We start from the raw sequence: 18094 nt of genomic DNA on the forward strand, positions 1-18094 counted from the left end.
TAATAACTTTTTCTTTTATTATGTTTTTAAATAAAGCTTTTTCAAAGAATAGTTTTTGAAAAATTTATTTTCAAACTCAAAATTTTGTAAAAAATCTTTCAAACAATTTTTTTTCATGAGAGGGAACCATTTGACGGGTTGGGATAATGTAATTTCAAAAGTTTTAAAATAAGGCGCACCCTAATACATATATCAAATTATGCATTCCTACAAACAAAAAAGTTGAGATAACATTTGACCATTGAACGATCAAATTAAAAAATTGACCGTCAACCCGGGATCTCTATATATACTTTTTTGACTAAAATATAGATTGATCCTGGTTGGTGCCATCATACAGACCAAGCAATGGGTACATGTACAAATTGAAAAAAATTAAAAAAAAGAAGTATTCATACAAAATTGACCATATAAAATAAATTTTGTCCGCAAAAAATCATACATCATCCTCTGGCGAACGAAGCATATGAAATGAATTGTCCGAACAAAATTTGCCCAGCCAAGAAAAAAAAAAATTGTAATGTTGTAGATGTTAGACATTGAGTTAGAGAAAAATATCTCCTCTGGAGGCGGGGTGTTAGGAAAAACCCAAGAGTCAACAAGAACAAAACAACCCTTTTTGAAAACGAAAGATAATGATCTTGCAAAAAATATCTACTTTTTTTTATTTTATTGAAGTTGAAAACGATAAAATGTCAAAATTATTCACTTCTATGGGAAAAACTGTCAATTCAACAATTTTGTTTGAATATGTTCAATTCAATTTAGTTTATTGAACTTGTTATTTACAATTGACTTAAAATTAACTTATTTCTAAGATACATTGGTTGATATTAAATTTTGTTGGCACAGAAGGGGCCTAACCTTATACAATGACTAAGTTATAAAATATAAATAAATATTATACATGGATAAACTTAATTTAAAAAGTCTGCTGACTAGGTTGTCCTCGGGGTGTTCAGACCCGGATGTCCAGTTGTGGGGTTGGTTGAGTTGGGTTGGTTTGATTGGCGTTTAGCCACGATAGTATGCCGACTGGGTGTCGGCGTAAAAGTTAACCGCTTCTTCGATGTCCATTGAAATTATGTGCTCATCCAGTATATCCAAAGCGCAAAGGTACCTAGGTTCCGGATGTCGTTGTTGGGCTATCATTCTTCTCATCAGCTGATTGGGGTGGTTTGCGATATTTCCTGCAAGTATCTTCGCCGATCGCAGTAGATACTTGTCCAGTGGTATGATTTTTGCTTCCTCGTAGAGTCGCTTGTTGCTGTAGTATTTTTGTCGTTGTCGATCGAAGTAAAGTCCGGTGCACATCCTCAGTATTTTTCTCTCGAACATTTGTAGTTCCTTCATGGCTGTCTTGGAGATGGTATACCATATCGGAAAGCTGTAGGCAATGACAGGTCGCAGAAGCTGCTTGTAGATCAAGAGTTTCGTTGGTTGACTTAATCCTGAAAAATATCTACTATCTACCTACTCTCTGCAGCATCTTCATAATTTCATGAATGATTTCTGCCTGCCTGAGTGAGGAAATAGGAAACAAAAAAAAAAGTATTATGTAAACAAAAAAAAAAACAAAATATAACGAGAAAATGAGAGCGCAAGAGCAAGTTTTTTTTTCAATAAATAGAAAAGAACAGAAAGAAAGAGTTCATCAGCGCCAGCTTATGCGCGGCATTCTTTTGAACTAAATTTGTATGTGTGCGTGATTAATGGAATTTTCAAAGTAAAAAAAGCTAAAATAGACACTTTTTCAACAATTTATATTAAAAATACTGTGAGCAAAAACATATATTTATTTTTTTGAAACTTATTTGAAATATAATGAAAAAAAATAATAAAAATATATTGTGGATGCTTTGACTGCCCCTTTCTCAAAAACAGAATGCAAATATTGGTTTATTAAAATCAAATTTTTAGTGGGTAAATAAAAAAAATATTTTTTTTGGCAAACTGGCTGCATGAAAAACTTTATTAACTTCTTATTAAAAAAAACAAAAATATTTTAAAAAATAATCACGCTTTGCCCCACGACTAAAATGGTAAAAAAGTGCATTTTGACACTTTTCCTTCAAATTAACCGTTCAAACTAACTTCAAATTAAATTTACAAATCCACTTTACAATTTTCTTTTTGTTTCATCTAAAAACACCAATAAATGGTAAAGTTATTCTAAGAAGAGTGAGTAAAAAAAACATGAAATTACAACATATTGACAAAGCTTTTTTTCTAATAAAAAAAAAAAATCTGTTGGGCCTACTGCATGAAAACACATTTGATCATTATAAAACAAAAAAAATAAAAAGTTTATAAACAACGGTGCCCCAACCAAAATTCTGATTCAATATAAATTTGCAGGAAAAAAAATCAATTTCGACTCTTATAAAAATCCCCAAAGAAATGTTTCTAAAATTTAAATGATGCAAAAAATGTGCATACGTTTATTGCCTTTTCAAAAAAGTACGTTTCATAAGATTATCTTATAAACTGCAAAAGTTATACAACAATTAGTCAACCATCTTCCATTAAAATGCTATGGAAACCCCCCTTAAGCACACTAAACTCATTTTACTGACACTGCACTTTCATATCATTCACCTTTTATTATTATTAAATGCATATTTTGCACACTTGCACTTTAGGTATTACACAATTACACTGCGCTTGGTTAAATGACACACTTTAGAATTTTATATTTTGTATTGCTGAATTTCATTTTTATAGGTTTTATCGATTTATTGTTATTATATAAGGAATTTAATTTTACAATAAAGTAGACTTGAAATCTCAACGTCAAACACATAGTATCGATTTATTGTGACTTCCCCCCACCAGAGGTAAGGGGTCAAAAACAAATTCAAACTACAGTTAAAAGACTTCTTGTGGGACACAAGATCAAATCAAATATAAATTGGAGATATTCTGGTACCTGCACCCGAGCTATCTCTTGCCATCAGGGTGCATCGCTATGACTGGCATTACGAGTTATCGTTCATTTTTTGGTGACATCTTGTGTTCACTAAGAGTTTCTACTCTTATGATTATGGATCTACTTGCATCTGTCCAGCAATCAACTGGAGATGAGATCCAACGTCTCATCGACAACTATAAAAAAGACTCAGCAAGTCGAAAAACACTTGACTATTATCAAGAACGGCTCCGAAGATTAGAGGTATTCTGGAGCACTTTTCTGGAGCACAGTGACATCCAAAATCTACAAACACCACAAGTCAATCATTCATATTTCGAAAAGGGATATTACGATGTGGTCAAAGCAGCCTGTAAAGAGTACAAGGTGATCTTTAGCACAAATATAGATCGCTTGCAACAATCAGCCACACTCGAACAAAAGAGTGGACCAATTCAGTCAACAAGGGTAGTAAACAATGACCCAACCAAAGTTCAGCAAGAAATAGGCATAGCACCTACCCAAACAATCCATTTGAGGGATGAATCCAACATTGCTCCTCAAAAAAGGCGTCAGCAATATCTTATAGAGTTGCTGCAACGCAAAATCACTAACCTCCACGAAACAGACGGGTCCAAACACTTTTGGGACATCAATAAATCAATAATTACGCAGCATTGGGCACAAATTGAAGCAGCCCACATAAAACTGATCGAAGCAGACCAACTCACAGCGACTGACGAAAAGGAATACTTGAAAATAGTAGAGAGTGTACAAAGGGCTCTCATTAGGTGCGCGGAAAAGTTCGACAAACGAACTACTCCGCAACAATCCCAAACCAGTCTAGAGGTGCAGTCCCGTTTCATGCTTCCTAAGATGTCACTTCCAAAATTCGATGGCGATTACCGCACTTGGAGATAATTTTTTGACCTATTTACGCAAATGGTCGATCAACAAAACATGCCAAAATCCCAAAAGATGTGGTATTTAAAAACGAATGTGACCGGGGAAGCAGAAAAATTGATTCGACATCTTCCGCTCACTGAAGATAGCTATGATTCAGCATGGAAAATGCTACAAGATCGCTACAATAATAAGAGAATGCTGACAACGGCACTCCTAAATAGGTTGCTACAACAACCCATCATTTCCATTGAATCAGCTAGCAACATCAAGGCACTCCATGACGTCACAAAGGAGTGTCTACAAGGTCTAAAAAATCTGGGACTGGAAATCTGCAGTTGGGATCTCTTAATCGTCCATCTGCTTATAAGAAAACTAGACAGAACAACTCATAGCTTATATGAACAGCCAATGAAACATCCAAAATCACTACCCAGTCTAGACGAATTCTTGAGTTTTTTTGGAAACACGATTCCATTCCCTAGAAACTCTCGGGAATAAAGGACGATATCCCGACGACCAGCGTAAACTAGCAGCCAGATCTTTTACATCAATGGAAGCCAACAAGTTTTCTAAAACAAATTGTCCACTTTGCAATGGTTCAGAACACAAGTTATACGCATGTATAAAATTCTTACGATTATCTCTAGAAAATCGATTAGCAACAGTGAAATAATTCCGTCTCTGCACCAATTGTCTCAATCCAGGACATTTGGCAACCCGATGTATTGCAAGAAACTGCACCAGATGTCCAGGAAAACACAACACGCTCCTACACATGGACAATCCCTCAATAAGACCCTCGGAAAAGGGTAACGATCAACCAATTCGACACTTCACACAAAAGACCGAAATCGAGTTACCAAGTACATCCAGCAAGGCAGTGAATCCAGCTCACACATCCGCTTCACTAGTGACTCCAAGGCAGAAGAGCTACGTCTTAGTACAGTTGTTGTCGAGATAGAAAGCAGTGAGAGCACCTATATAAGCGCACGAGTCTTACTTGACTCGGGTTCACAATTAAACTTCATAACAGAGAATTTATGAAAACGATTGAATATTCCAGAATTTGCTGAAACAATGCGGATTCTAGGAACTGGTGAAGGATCAAAAAGATCAGATAAAAGAGTATATATCACGCTCAAATCAAAAACCACAGACTTTGCAGTCAACTTCGAAGCTTTTGTATTGCGCCAAATAACGCCAAGTCAACCAAGCCGAATAATAAACATTGAATCTTGGAACATCTCAAAAGACATAAAATTGGCAGATAAACATTTCAATGAGCCTGGGCAAATCGATCTACTACTAGGGGCAGAGTTATTCCATCAACTATTGACGGTGGGACAAATATCCATCGGAAAAGACTTGCCACTATTCCAAAACACTCACTTTGGTTGGGTAGTAGCAGGCAAAATGGTAGGGGCTTCTACAAATTCGTCCATCTGCGGTATTTCAATAGACAGTGAACTCTTAGACAGCATCGAGAGATTCTGGAAGTTGGAAGAAGTCCCAACAACAACGAACTCATCTACAATTACAGAACGCAGATGCAAACCTCACAGTAAAGTCAAGGGCAACTCAACAAAAACGTCAATCTGCGGAATCGCAATTGACAATGAATTAAAAGACAGTTTAGAAAAATTCTGGAAGGTGGAAGAAGTTCCAACTACAAGGAACTCTTTCACAATGGCAGAACGTAGATGCGATAATCACTTTAATGACAACACCATAAGAAATTCAGAAGGACGATTCGTCGTGTGGCTTCCATTCAAGGCCGACAGTGCCTTGGGTGCCTTGAAAAATCTTGCCCTACAACGATTCATTGCCCTAGAAAAAAGATTAGCAAAACAAGTTACACTGAAGAACCAATACTGCAAGTTCATGGATGAATACATCAAATTGGGGCATATGTCAAAGGTTGACTTCAACCAAATCAACGAAAACCATTATTTCCTTCCTCACCACTGTGTTTTCAAGCCAGATAGCACAACAACAAAACTTCGAGTGTTTTTTGATGCATCTGCAAAAACCTCAAGCAATGTCTCCCTGAACGACATCCTTTCAACCGGACCAACCATTCAAGACGAGTTATTCACAAATCTGCTTCGTTTTCGCCTTCATCGATATGTATTCACTGCCAACATTGAAAAAATGTATCGCGAAATACTCGTTCATGAAGACGATCGTAGATTCCAGCTCATCTTATGGCGAAATCATCCAACAGAAGAATTGCAAGCATATCAGCTCAACACAGTCACATACGGTACAACATCCATACTTGGCCACAAAGTGTCTACAAGGGTTGGCTTCAGAAGGTGCAAATAAATATCCTCTTGGGGCAAACTTCCTAAGTAAGAACTTTTATGTTGATTATGTAATGGCAGGGTCCGATAGTTTATCACAAACCTTAGAGATGCGTGATCAGCTGAATGCATTATTAAAAACCGCTGGCTTAACTTTGCAAAAATGGTGTGGCAACGATCAAAATCTTTTGAAAAATATACCCACGGAAGACTTAGCCTTACAGTTGGACCTGGATATTGATAATGTCACACAGATTAAAACTCTGGGTCAAGGGTGGCAACCAAAATCAGACATGTTTACTATACACGTTCAACCAACCAAAACCGAAAAAATCACCAAGCGGACTGCTTTATCTGACATATCACAGTTATTCGATCCACTTGGATTCTTGAGACCAGTAGCCATTACAGCAAAGATGTTCTTACAAAAACTCTGGGCATGTGACTACGATTGATTTAGAGAAAATCTAAAACATAGAATCCCAACTTCCGTTCAAGTACATGCGTTTGCTGATGCATCCGAAAAGGGTTATGGAGCAGCTATTTACATAAGAGCGGTTAATAAAGATAAAATCGTCACAGTCAGACTGCTGTGCGCAAAATCAAAAGTGGCACCAGTTAAAAGATTGGAATTATGTGCTGCAACCAGCTTAATTCCATTCCTCGACGAAGAAGGAGCATTAACAGTCGGTGGACGTCTAGAAGTAGCATCCTTATCATATGTAGCCAAACATCCATTGCTTCTTCCTTATTCTCACCCCTTTACAAAGATGATTATGGTAACGTACCACAAGGAGAATCTTCACTGTGGCCTTCAGACACTTCTAGCCTGAATGAAACAAAAATTTCGAAGGGGAATAGAATTTCACTTTATTTCCCCGAGAGCACCTCATTTTGGAGGACTATGGGAGGCTGTGAAGTCAGCAAAGCACTTACTGTATCGTTACTTGGCGGAACCTCATTGACATATGAGGAACATGAAACAATCATCATTGAAATCGAAGCAGTTATGAATTCCAGACCGATCACTGCTATGTCAGACAATCCCAATGATTTGATTTCTCTCACTCCAGGTTATTTCATTATAGGGGAACCATTGACCAGTCCAATTGATCCAATTGCAAACACACTGGAGGTTAATCCCTCAAAACAATTTAAGGTGATTTCAAATATTAAAAAAGAATTTTGGAAAAGATGGCATGTTGAATATCCAATGAACTTCAACAAAGGCACAAATGGCAGCGAAAACATGAAAATTTGCTTCCTGGAACCTTAGTCATCATCAAAGAAGACAATTGCCCTGTCATGAAATGGCTATTAGGAAGAGTCATGCAAACCTTTCCTGGGGCAGATGGCGTGGTAAGAGTAGCTGAAATCCAGACTGCTACGAGGATCCTCCGAAGACCAATTCACCGACTAGCGCCATTGCCAGTCCAAACAGAAGACGACATTACAAGTCCATTATCAGAAGCCTCAGAACAACAGTCATCATCTTTCATGGCAACACTCACGTTCAAAACGAGGTGCCATCAACATAGTTGGAAACCTAGCCAATTCTCTTTTTGGAGTCTTAGACTCAAACTATGCCAAGTATATGTCAGAAATAATATCGACAATACATATCAACGAAGACCACTTCCTGCATCTGGTAAGAAACCAAACGTTTTAATAAACTCAACCGCAAATATAATCCGCCTCAACGAAGGCGGATTGAAAAGCAGTTTAATTCGTAAGAATCTGAACTCAACACGATAGATGATCAACTCAATGAAACAAACAATAAAGTACTTCTATTGTTTTCAAATGCTGTTAAGCGCAACAAGTCTTCGAAAAACACAAATACTGCTCTTGGACCTATTAACAGATGTTCACCATGGAAAAATAAGCGCCAACTTAATACGTCCTAGCCAACTACAACAAGAAATAGCGAATATCAAATCTAACCTCCCATCAACACTCCAACTTCCAAAAACAAGGAAAAATTTAGGATTACTCTACAAGTTAATAACTGCCGAAGGACTAATCATCGGGTCACATATAATCTTCAGATTATCACTACCTCTGATCCCATCCGAGCACTATCATTTATACAAGATGATACCAGTTCCTGTAGTGATGAATACATCATTCATCGGAATAATACCTTCAATCGACTACATGATGACAAACCTGCATAGAACACAATACTATACAATGAGTGAGTCAGAATTTATTTCGTGTACAAAAATTGTTGAAAATGAAATTATGTGCCAACAAAATCACCCGATTTCTCAAAAGGGATCCAGTATCAGCCGATGTGAATTCAACTTTATGAATCAAATTTTTGATCATTCTTCGTGTCAGCTCGTAGCTTTTACCGATGAAAAGTATTGGAAGCAATTACACCAATCGAATCACTGGGTATATTCATTGCGATCTCCAGTTTAAGTCAACATCGTGTGTCAAGAAAACCTCACCCAAATTCACCTTAACAATGGGGGTATCATAACAATCCCAGCTGGCTGTTCCTTAAAATAAGACCATCTTACTATTCAGGGACACGATGTCTACACCAGTCTCACACGAGTATCTTATATCCCAACAAGCAACTTAACAGAAATAATCAACACGAACAAAAATCCAGCTCAGCCCATACACTATGTAACATCGTTTGAAGGAAAAACTCAAATGAACTACAATTATTGCAAAGAGATATCGAGGAACAAAAACTTGAAGAAACTTTGATTCAAGTAAAAAACACAGATACCCATCAATTTATAATCAGCTATTTTGCCTTTGGACGTACTATAGTTCTGATTGGATATCTCATCTTCAAAACGATACTCCGTCACCGAGGTTATCACACTAAGAACCATCCAGTTTCAGCTCCTAGAAGTCATCATGACGAAGCCTTTGTCCTTCATGTTTGAACAATAGTTCAAGGCGGGGAGTATGTTTACATTCCATACACAAAACACAACTGACCTAGCGCAATCACAGAACACAAAACACTACAAATTACACAATCATTTTTAAGCACACTAAACTCATTTTACTGTCACTGCACTTTCATATCATTCACCTTTTATTATTATTAAATGCACATTTGCACTTTAGGTATTACACAATTACACTGCGCTTGGTTAAATGACAACTTAGAATTTTATATTTTGTATTGCTGAATTTCATTTTTATAGGTTTTATCGATTCATTGTTGGTATATAAGGAATTTAATTTTACAATAAAGAAGACTTGAAATCTCAACGTCAAACAAATAGTATCGATTTATTGCGACTTCCCCCCACCAGAGGTAAGGGGTCAAAAACAAATCCAAACAGTTTAAAGACTTCTTGTGGGACACTTAGAGATATTCTGGTACATGCACCAGAGCTATCTCTTGCCATCAGGGTGCATCGCTCTGACTGGCATTACGAGTTATCGTACAGACTGAAAGTTCGAGAAGCTTGAAGAAGACTCCGCACAAGATAGTGTATAGCGCATATAAACATCTATACAAAGGAGGACTTCTAGAAAGAAGGGGAGAGAAAGGATTCAACCGAAGCGAAGTGAATTTTTTTTTTAAGTACAAAAAGTTAAACTAAACAACATTTTTTATAAGAAGTTTAACGTAGACTTTAAACCAGGCATGTCAAACTCAATGGTTACAAGGGGCCAAAACAGCGAGATAAAAATTTGTATGGGCCGCAGAACATGTTAAGCTACAATTTTTATATGTAAAAGAATTTTGTAAAAAAAAACAGCAAAAATGAGGAAACAATTTTTTTTTTTTTTCATTTACCATTTTTTTCTCAGACCAAAGTTAGTTATTCAGGATTTTATAGGTAACTCATTCCTCTTAATGACTGAAATAACTGCTCGCATCGACAGGTACCTACTGTGAAATTTGCATTTGAATGCACATTTGCATTTGAATGTTGCATTTGTTCACATATTCGTTATTATTATGAATTTTACTCGCAGTTTTGAGTTTAACTCAATAAATGTTAAATACATCTAGGTAGGTATCATGAATTATAAACTCTGCAACCATTTTAGATAGCAAGACATGCTGGTTTAAAGACTTTTATCATTAAAAACTAAAAAAATTCCAAAGCCCCAAAATCGTTTGTAGGTTAACACAGAATATTCGCTTCCTAGTTAGCCCGATCAATCTAGAAATTTTATCAAAGTTAATTTAAGTACAACATTTTTTGATGCAGTTAGGTTCCTTTGATGGAGGAGAACATAAAACCACAGTTTTACACCAAAATTTGATATGGCGTATCCCCGAATATGACCCCTGACCCTTAGGTAGTACGGAAAAAGTGATTTCAGTCGAATTTAATAAAATTTTAGTATGTTGTAGTTCATGTGAAGCTCATTACAACTCTCTATGGATGCAACCCCCTTGCCCCCAAGTATACCCCCTCCTTAGCCTCCTTCTTACCCCCTTTTTTACCCCATTTGTACCCTTTTAATGGGTTGAGTACGATTCTTAGGCGCCCAGAATTGATAACGGTTTTTTGAAGAGGAGTTCAATACAATAATTTTTTTCTATAGAAGGGGTGATCTATCTCCCCCCCCTCCCTACCCCGTTTAGGTGGGTGGGGCAATTTTGTAAAAAAAAAAATATTTAAATTAAAAAGTTATTAAAAAAAAAACAACGGCAACACTTACAGCTATGAATGATACCATTTTCAAAAGCCAGAACTGCACACTTGATTTTAATTTGAAAGTGAAATTTTGTCTAGGATGATCGGGCTAAGTTCACTTTAAGAAATCACATAACTTACCCTTATTTAAGCCACGTGATCTTATAAAATTTACTATTTTGTTTGGTTGTGTCCCATATTTATTTGTTGATTAGGAAAAAAGGAGGTGCATGTGTGTCAAAAGCTGTGAACATAAAATCTAAATTATAATCTTAAACTCAAAATTAATACAAATGTGGACAGGGCCGGGCCGCAAAGTTATTCGTTGTGGGCCGCATGCGGCCCGCGGGCCGCAAGTTTGACATGCCTGCTTTAAACGAATAATTTAGTGTACAAAAATTCGGTTCTCCAAATTGTATTTTTTTTTTTTTTTTTAAATTAAATTTAGTTTTTTGTTTCACAAAAGAAGATTTAAGAAAAACTTTGGAAAAAGTGCTAATTTTCATTTTTAATAACTAATAATAAACTGAACTACAAGAAAGTGAATATTGTGCACAAAGGCACAAAAGGGATTCGTCGAGGTGCTGCCGGCAGAACATCGAAGGATCGTGAACCGATTTTTTTAGGACACAAAGGTCCATATACATATTATTGAGTGGAAACCACTAAAGTGCCAAGTTTCAATCTTTCTTTTTATTTTTATTTTTACACATATTTTTGCACATTTTTTTTATTGAATTTGAAATTGAGTTATTGAACTAGTTATAAGAAAAAGAAACGAGCGGGAGAGCTCAATTTTATTGTGATTTCTAGTGAAAATTTTGAATAAAATTATAATCTGAACAGTAACACGTGTTATCTTCATATGAAAAGTAAAAACACCGTTATATTGAAATTACAAGTTTTAATTCAACAACTTCTTTATTCAAAATAAACAAAAATTAGATTTATTTAAAAACAATTATTGTGAATTGAGCTTTATTGAATGCATTTCGGCTAGTCTACTAGCCATCAATGGTGACGACGATGACGACCAAGTCCAATGGGTGATGATGTATGGGCGAAATGAGGATCGATGCACTGAAATCAATTTGTATCGAATAAGGTGTGTATACTATGGAGCGAAATTGTTGATGAAAGCTTGTGTACAGCAACAGCAAGAGCAGGTAAGCGCGAGAGTAAGAGCGAGAGTAAGAGCGAATGGAGCGAAACGACGATAAGTGCGATGGTGTATGGCAGTATGGGTGGAGTGGCGGCGAGTTAAAAGAAATTTTAATTTCGAAAGTGAGAGAAAGCTTTTCTACTATTTGAATGTGTTGTGGATTGTATGTTTCTCTTGTGGATTATATCAAATTTAATCCAATGAAAGCATTAAATATTATGTGGGCAATGGTTTTTAGGGCGAAATTATATTTGCAAGATTATTTTATGTTTTATTCTTTATTACCATTAATACTTTGTGGAGTAACCATTATTTTAGTTACTGGAATGCATCTTCGGGGCATAGAGTCCATTTAAATTTGACACTTCTCGGCTGGTATTGAAATCCACGAATCTCGCACTACCTGCCACAAATCTTTCTAATTTTTTTGGTTTCACCTCATGGACCTCATCTTTTACATTTCCCCATAAGTTTTCAAAGGGGTTAGGGTCGGGGGATTGTGCGTTTAATGCATTTTTTGGTCTTCTCACATACTCCTCTTGGGATCCAAGGGTCGTCGGGAGTATGTGAGAAGACCAAAAAATGCATTAAACGATCCACGATACACCGTGAAAACGGTGAAGCATGTCAGAGCGAAACTGATGCTTTTCATACAACGGTGTTGGGCCTATTAATCCCATCAGGGCCCATCAAGGGTATTCAGGAGTACGTAAAAATTCTCGAGGAGGTTATGTTACCCTATGCTAAAGAGGAAATGAAAACTCATGGGAAAATGTAAAAGATGAGGTCCATGAGGTGAAACCAAAAAATTAGAAAGATTTGTGGCAGGTAGTGCGAGATTCGTGGATTTCAATACCAGCCGAGAAGTGTCAAATTTAAATGGACTCTATGCCCCGAAGATGCATTCCAGTACCTAAAATAATGGTTACTCCACAAAGTATTAATGGTAATCTTTAATAACACCGGCACACAAAAAAAAAAAGTGTCATGAACCAGAAACCAGACCTATCTTTCTATATGTTTTTGGGCACGCTGAATCCGAATTTGAAGTCCGTTTGGCCCCATCACACTCCAGTTTTGAGCTGTGAGTGCATTTTGTTTGAATTTTTATGACTTTTTTGGAGTTTTTTGCATTTTTCTCAAAACTGAAGGGTGACCGGGCAAAACGGACTTGAAAATCGGATTCAGCGGTCCCAAAAACATATAGAAAGATAGGTCTGCTTCCTGCTACATGAAACTTTTTTTTTTGTGTGCCGGGTATGACAGCGACATGTCGCGACAGTGCTAGCACACAAAAAAAAAAGTTGTATGAACCAGAAACCAGACCTATCTTTCTATATGTTTTTGGGACCGCTGAATCCGAATTTCAAGTCCGTTTTGCCCGGTCACCCTCCAGTTTTGAGAAAAGTGTAAAAAAGACCCCAAAAACTACCTTTTTTTGAGTTTTTTGCATATTACTCAAAACTGGAGGGTGACAGGGCCAAACAAACTTGAAATTCGGATTCAGCGGGTCCAAAAACATATAGAAAGATAGGTCTGGTTTCTGGTTCATGACACTTTTTTTTTGTGTGCCGGTGTAATTAACACACTTTCATACAACTTTTAATAGTTTTCTTACTTTTTGCCTTATAGATGCAGTAAAATGCTATACACTGCTATTTTTGTGAACAACCACAAATTTTTAAAATGCATGTATCCGTGACAAAAGCAACGGTAAAAAATCAATCTTAATTTTTTCTGGTAATATTAATAAAATACTTTAATTTGCTATTTGAAGTTTTGTGAAAAATATTATAACGTTGAAAATATAAGCCTTTTTGTTTTATTTGGCGAGCACTGCTATTATTATGAACACAACTGTACATCTATAAGAAGGTAAGGAATTACTCTATCTTTATCAAAAGTTATAGCCAGATTTATCGCGGTGGCAGCATTTTGAATTATATGACATTTTACCAGTTTTAAATTATTTTAGCAGCCATCATGACACGCAAGCCTTTAAGTTATACATTTATAAAAATTTAAAGATTTACTCTATCTACTGCTATTTGATTTATTAAAATCGAAAGCTGGGTTCCAAAGCTATAGCTAAATAAAAACAAAAGATTTACCAAAAAAAATTCGTTTTGAGCAGAAACGACATAAGTCCAGCGACTTTAAAGGCTTAAAAACCCACTAAGACTTGATAAAAAGGTAATATTTTTAAGGTTTTTAAATGCGTCTTTAGCTAGATTATAACTCGGCACACTCTAAATTTGAAGTATTGTGGAGTTTTAACATAAAAAACAGTTTTTTGTTGCTCCTGAAAAGTTAGTGCTCATGGACTTATGCTGTTTCTGAAATAAACGATTCAATTGCTCAAAAACGGCTTCAACGATTTTGTTTAAAAAATTCAAATGTAAGTTTTAATGAAATTTTTTTTTGAAAATCATTATTAACGGTACCTGCCATAGAACGGCTTTTTTTTAAATCCGATATTCTCCGAAACGGCTTATTCGATTTTTAACGAATCTTTTTGTGAAGAAGCACTTATATAACTCAAATATAAGCCAAAAATAAAATCTCAAAAAAAAAAAATAATTTTTGGATTTTTAAAAAGTTTTGAAAATTTTTTTTGAAAAATTTAATTTTCGAAAACGGGACATAGTATTTTTTTGAAATTCTGTTTTTAGATGTGGATTAGTGATTTCTACAAAATGGCATACCAATTTTAATTTAAACATTTTTTTTAAAGAAAATCTGTTTTCGGCCGATGATTCCTAAACACCCTATAAAACAATTTTCTTGAAATTCATTGGTGTAACAGCCCTAGAAATTTTCTTCGAATTAAAAAAAAATTGTACCGCTACCTCAATCCGTTTAAAAGTTATGTTTTTTGCAACGAGATAAGTAATTTTGGACAACCGTGCGCCGAAGCAATTTCACTCATTGTGCACTTAAATGTTTTTTTTTTACACTATAGTGGTCCTTTACGACACCCAGGACGTCCCCAGTCTCAAATAGAAACAGAAAACAAATTCATAAAATTAATAACACAATGCCACGTTCTGATAAAAAGAAGAATAATTTTGCAAAGAAAAAATTTTTTGAAATATCGAAAACATTACTACAAAGAATACTGGTGCGATACCAAAGGTATTTCATTCTCCAAAAGTAATTCCTAACGTTCAATTATCGGATTCAGTATTACAACCGAACCAAACTGATAATTTGACCGAGGCATCAGGAGCGATCTCTCTATTGTTTCAACCACCCAAAATCTAAAACATAACCGAACCTTCTGATACCCAATCGACACTAAATCGAAAAGTTTAGATTCAAATGACATTAATAAATTAATATCAGCCAAATAAATAACCACCCAAAATCCAAAACATAACCGAACCTTCTGATACCCAATCGACACTAAATCGAAAAGTTTAGATTCAAATGACATTAATAAATTAATCAGCTCTTCAACAAACTATAATTTGTAATCAGCAAACAGCCATGAACGAGTTCAAATGTTTTGAAGATAATATAACCGATCAGGTTGAAGCGATTATACAAAACGCTAATCGAAATCAAACAATGGAGGATCATTTCTCCTTTTTTTCTCCGAATTTAAGAGGTTTTCCTGAAACATCACCATTGGCAAATCCACTTACGTTACCTTCCATTGCCAGACATGATCAAAATTGTAACATCGAAAAATGGAAAATATGTTACAACAGTATTTTAAGCGTCCATGACTTCATATTCAAGGTAGAAACCTTAAACGCTCTCAATGTTCGTGGAGTCACTTATTATCATTCTTTCATCTCCTTTTAGAAGATAAAGCTGAAAGATGGTTTTGGCTTTTCTCAAAACAAAGACAAAATCAGAACATTTCTTATGAATCATTTAAGAAAGCGTTAATACGTGAGTTCAGTCACGTCAAAAACGATCATGACAAACTCGTACGAATGCTCGAACGCCGACAATGTCAAAAGGAGGCTTTTGATGACTTCTTCACAGTTTTAGTAACGATGAATTCTCGTTTGAAAGAACCTATGGGTTACAAAAAACTTCTAGAACTAATTAAAAGTAATGCAAAGGAAACATTAGGTTTCTTGTTGTTTGCGTATGATGATATTGATTTACAAAAACTTCGTGAAATCGCAAGACGTGCTGAAAAGCATTTATTGCGGCAAGGCAATTCAACTTCCCATATAATCCAGTCAAATAATGGTTTAACCTCGGAATGAATGCTAATAGAAATTTTTTTTGCTCAATACCTTCGTTTTGGCATTCTATAACATACCTCAAAAGTCTAGAAAAATCTCATGTCCGCAAGTCGCCATTTTCAAGGTCAAAGCGCGAAATGGAGATTTTAAAAATTAGCAAAATATACGATGGTATTATATACACATATGATACATGATTTTAAAGTATTTTTTAATGCTGATTCCAAAAAATCTAAAATCAAGGCAATCTGACGTCTCTGAAAAAAGGTATACCTGTTTTTCGGGAACCCGTCAAAAGTGTGAAAACAAAAAGTATTCACGACTTTTAGTATTAGGTATGAAAGTCTGAACAGATAAAAGTATTCAAGGAAAAAAGTATGCGCGACAAAAGTTCGAAAAATGGAAAACTATTATTTCGACTGGGTTTTGATCTGGCAATAGTTACAAAGAGAAATGGGAATTTGAGAAAACAAAAAGCGATGGACAATTCTGATTGGTCAAGAAGGAATAAATAGACAAATTTATTGTTAGATAGGGCTGGGGTCTCAGAAAAAAGAGAGTATATAGATATTCATAAGGTAAGGATAGGAGGTCTAAATTTAATTTTCAGTCTCGCAGCTGCGATGAGCGAGGCAAGGTTGAGTGCGCTCGATTATTTTTTTTAAATTAGGGAGAGTGGAGTATTTGTATGGAAGGTGGACGTCCCGCGGCCAATATATTGTTATTTATTTAGTTAGTTAAGTTAAAATGCAATTTTATATTTATGTATTTTGTATATGTAGGTATGTAGGTACGTTGAATCACAAGGTATGAATGTTCTAAAAAGATAGTGAATGTAGGTCGGTATGGATTGTCATAAGAAAAAATTCGTGGAGGAGAGGGAGAGTTCTATTCCCCTTCGTTTAGACAGGAGAGGTAGGAACTTTTCAAAAACAAGGCTTAGCTTGGAAAAAAACATTATTAAAAATCAACGGTTATACTCACAACGACGTGCTATCACTTGTTAAGCCAATAAATTTTTAATTCATTTTTTTATTAAATAAAACTGTTTTCAGGAATGATTTTTGAAAAAAAAAAAAAAACAGTTTTCCAAGTTATAACATAAAAAAAGAACAAAGTGCTATGAAAGTTCTAATTTTGTTTTCAAAATAGAGAACCGAATCCAAAAATGTTTTGTCTTATTCGAAAAGGTTAAAAACAAAACTAGTTTTTTTGTAAGAAAAACTTTTATTTTTGGTTTATCTATCTGCATGGTTGATACCAATTAGCGATTTAAGAAAATACTTAATTTGGTATAAGGTGTTTTCATAAAGGTCTGCCTAACTTAGGCCTGCGTTAGTCTAGTTCATACAGTAAGATCTGCGATCGGACTAACTTAGTCCAACTGCAGTACTGCTGTTCATGAACGTCATTTATGTCGTCAACGTCCGTCGGGCATATTGCGCAGCCAAAATTGTATGGCTGCATTTCTCCCGAAGAAGTTTATTTTACTCTTGATTCGATGTTTTTATTGTTAAAAAATGTAAATATGTATGTATTGTAAAAAAAATTGAAAAGCAAACATATTACCTAATTAGGGTGGTGCAAAAAATGTTACTTTTTTCATTTTTCGAAGAATTTAGATTTTAATGAAACAGAAAATTTCTAAATCCTGTTTTTTGATACAATGAGTTTAAATTAATTTTTTTCGTATTAGGGTGGCTCTAAAAAAATTTATCTTCTACAGTTGCTCGTGGAATTCAAAAAAATTCAACGTCGATATTATTTTGACCAAATTATCGATGAAACAATTTTTTTTTCCATTAGGGTGGTTCAATTTTTTTTCATCGATAATTTGGTCAAAATAATATCGACGTTGAATTTTTTTGAATTCCACGAGCAACTGTAGAAGATAAATTTTTTTAGAGCCACCCTAAAACGAAAAAAATTAATTTAAACTCATTGTATCAAAAAACAGGATTTAGAAATTTTCTGTTTCA

At 35.2% G+C, this 18094-nt stretch overlaps 1 protein-coding gene across 1 annotated transcript in view; it reads left to right on the forward strand.

Annotated features, from left to right (window-relative positions):
* Window positions 1-18094, forward strand: part of LOC129907288 (ribosome biogenesis protein WDR12 homolog) — a 249072-nt gene that overhangs the window by 65659 nt on the left and 165319 nt on the right. The gene's annotated exons all lie outside the window — the stretch shown is intronic.

The sequence above is a fragment of the Episyrphus balteatus genome, chromosome 1 (genome assembly GCF_945859705.1).
Source record: "Episyrphus balteatus chromosome 1, idEpiBalt1.1, whole genome shotgun sequence".
Classification (NCBI taxonomy): domain Eukaryota; kingdom Metazoa; phylum Arthropoda; class Insecta; order Diptera; family Syrphidae; genus Episyrphus; species Episyrphus balteatus.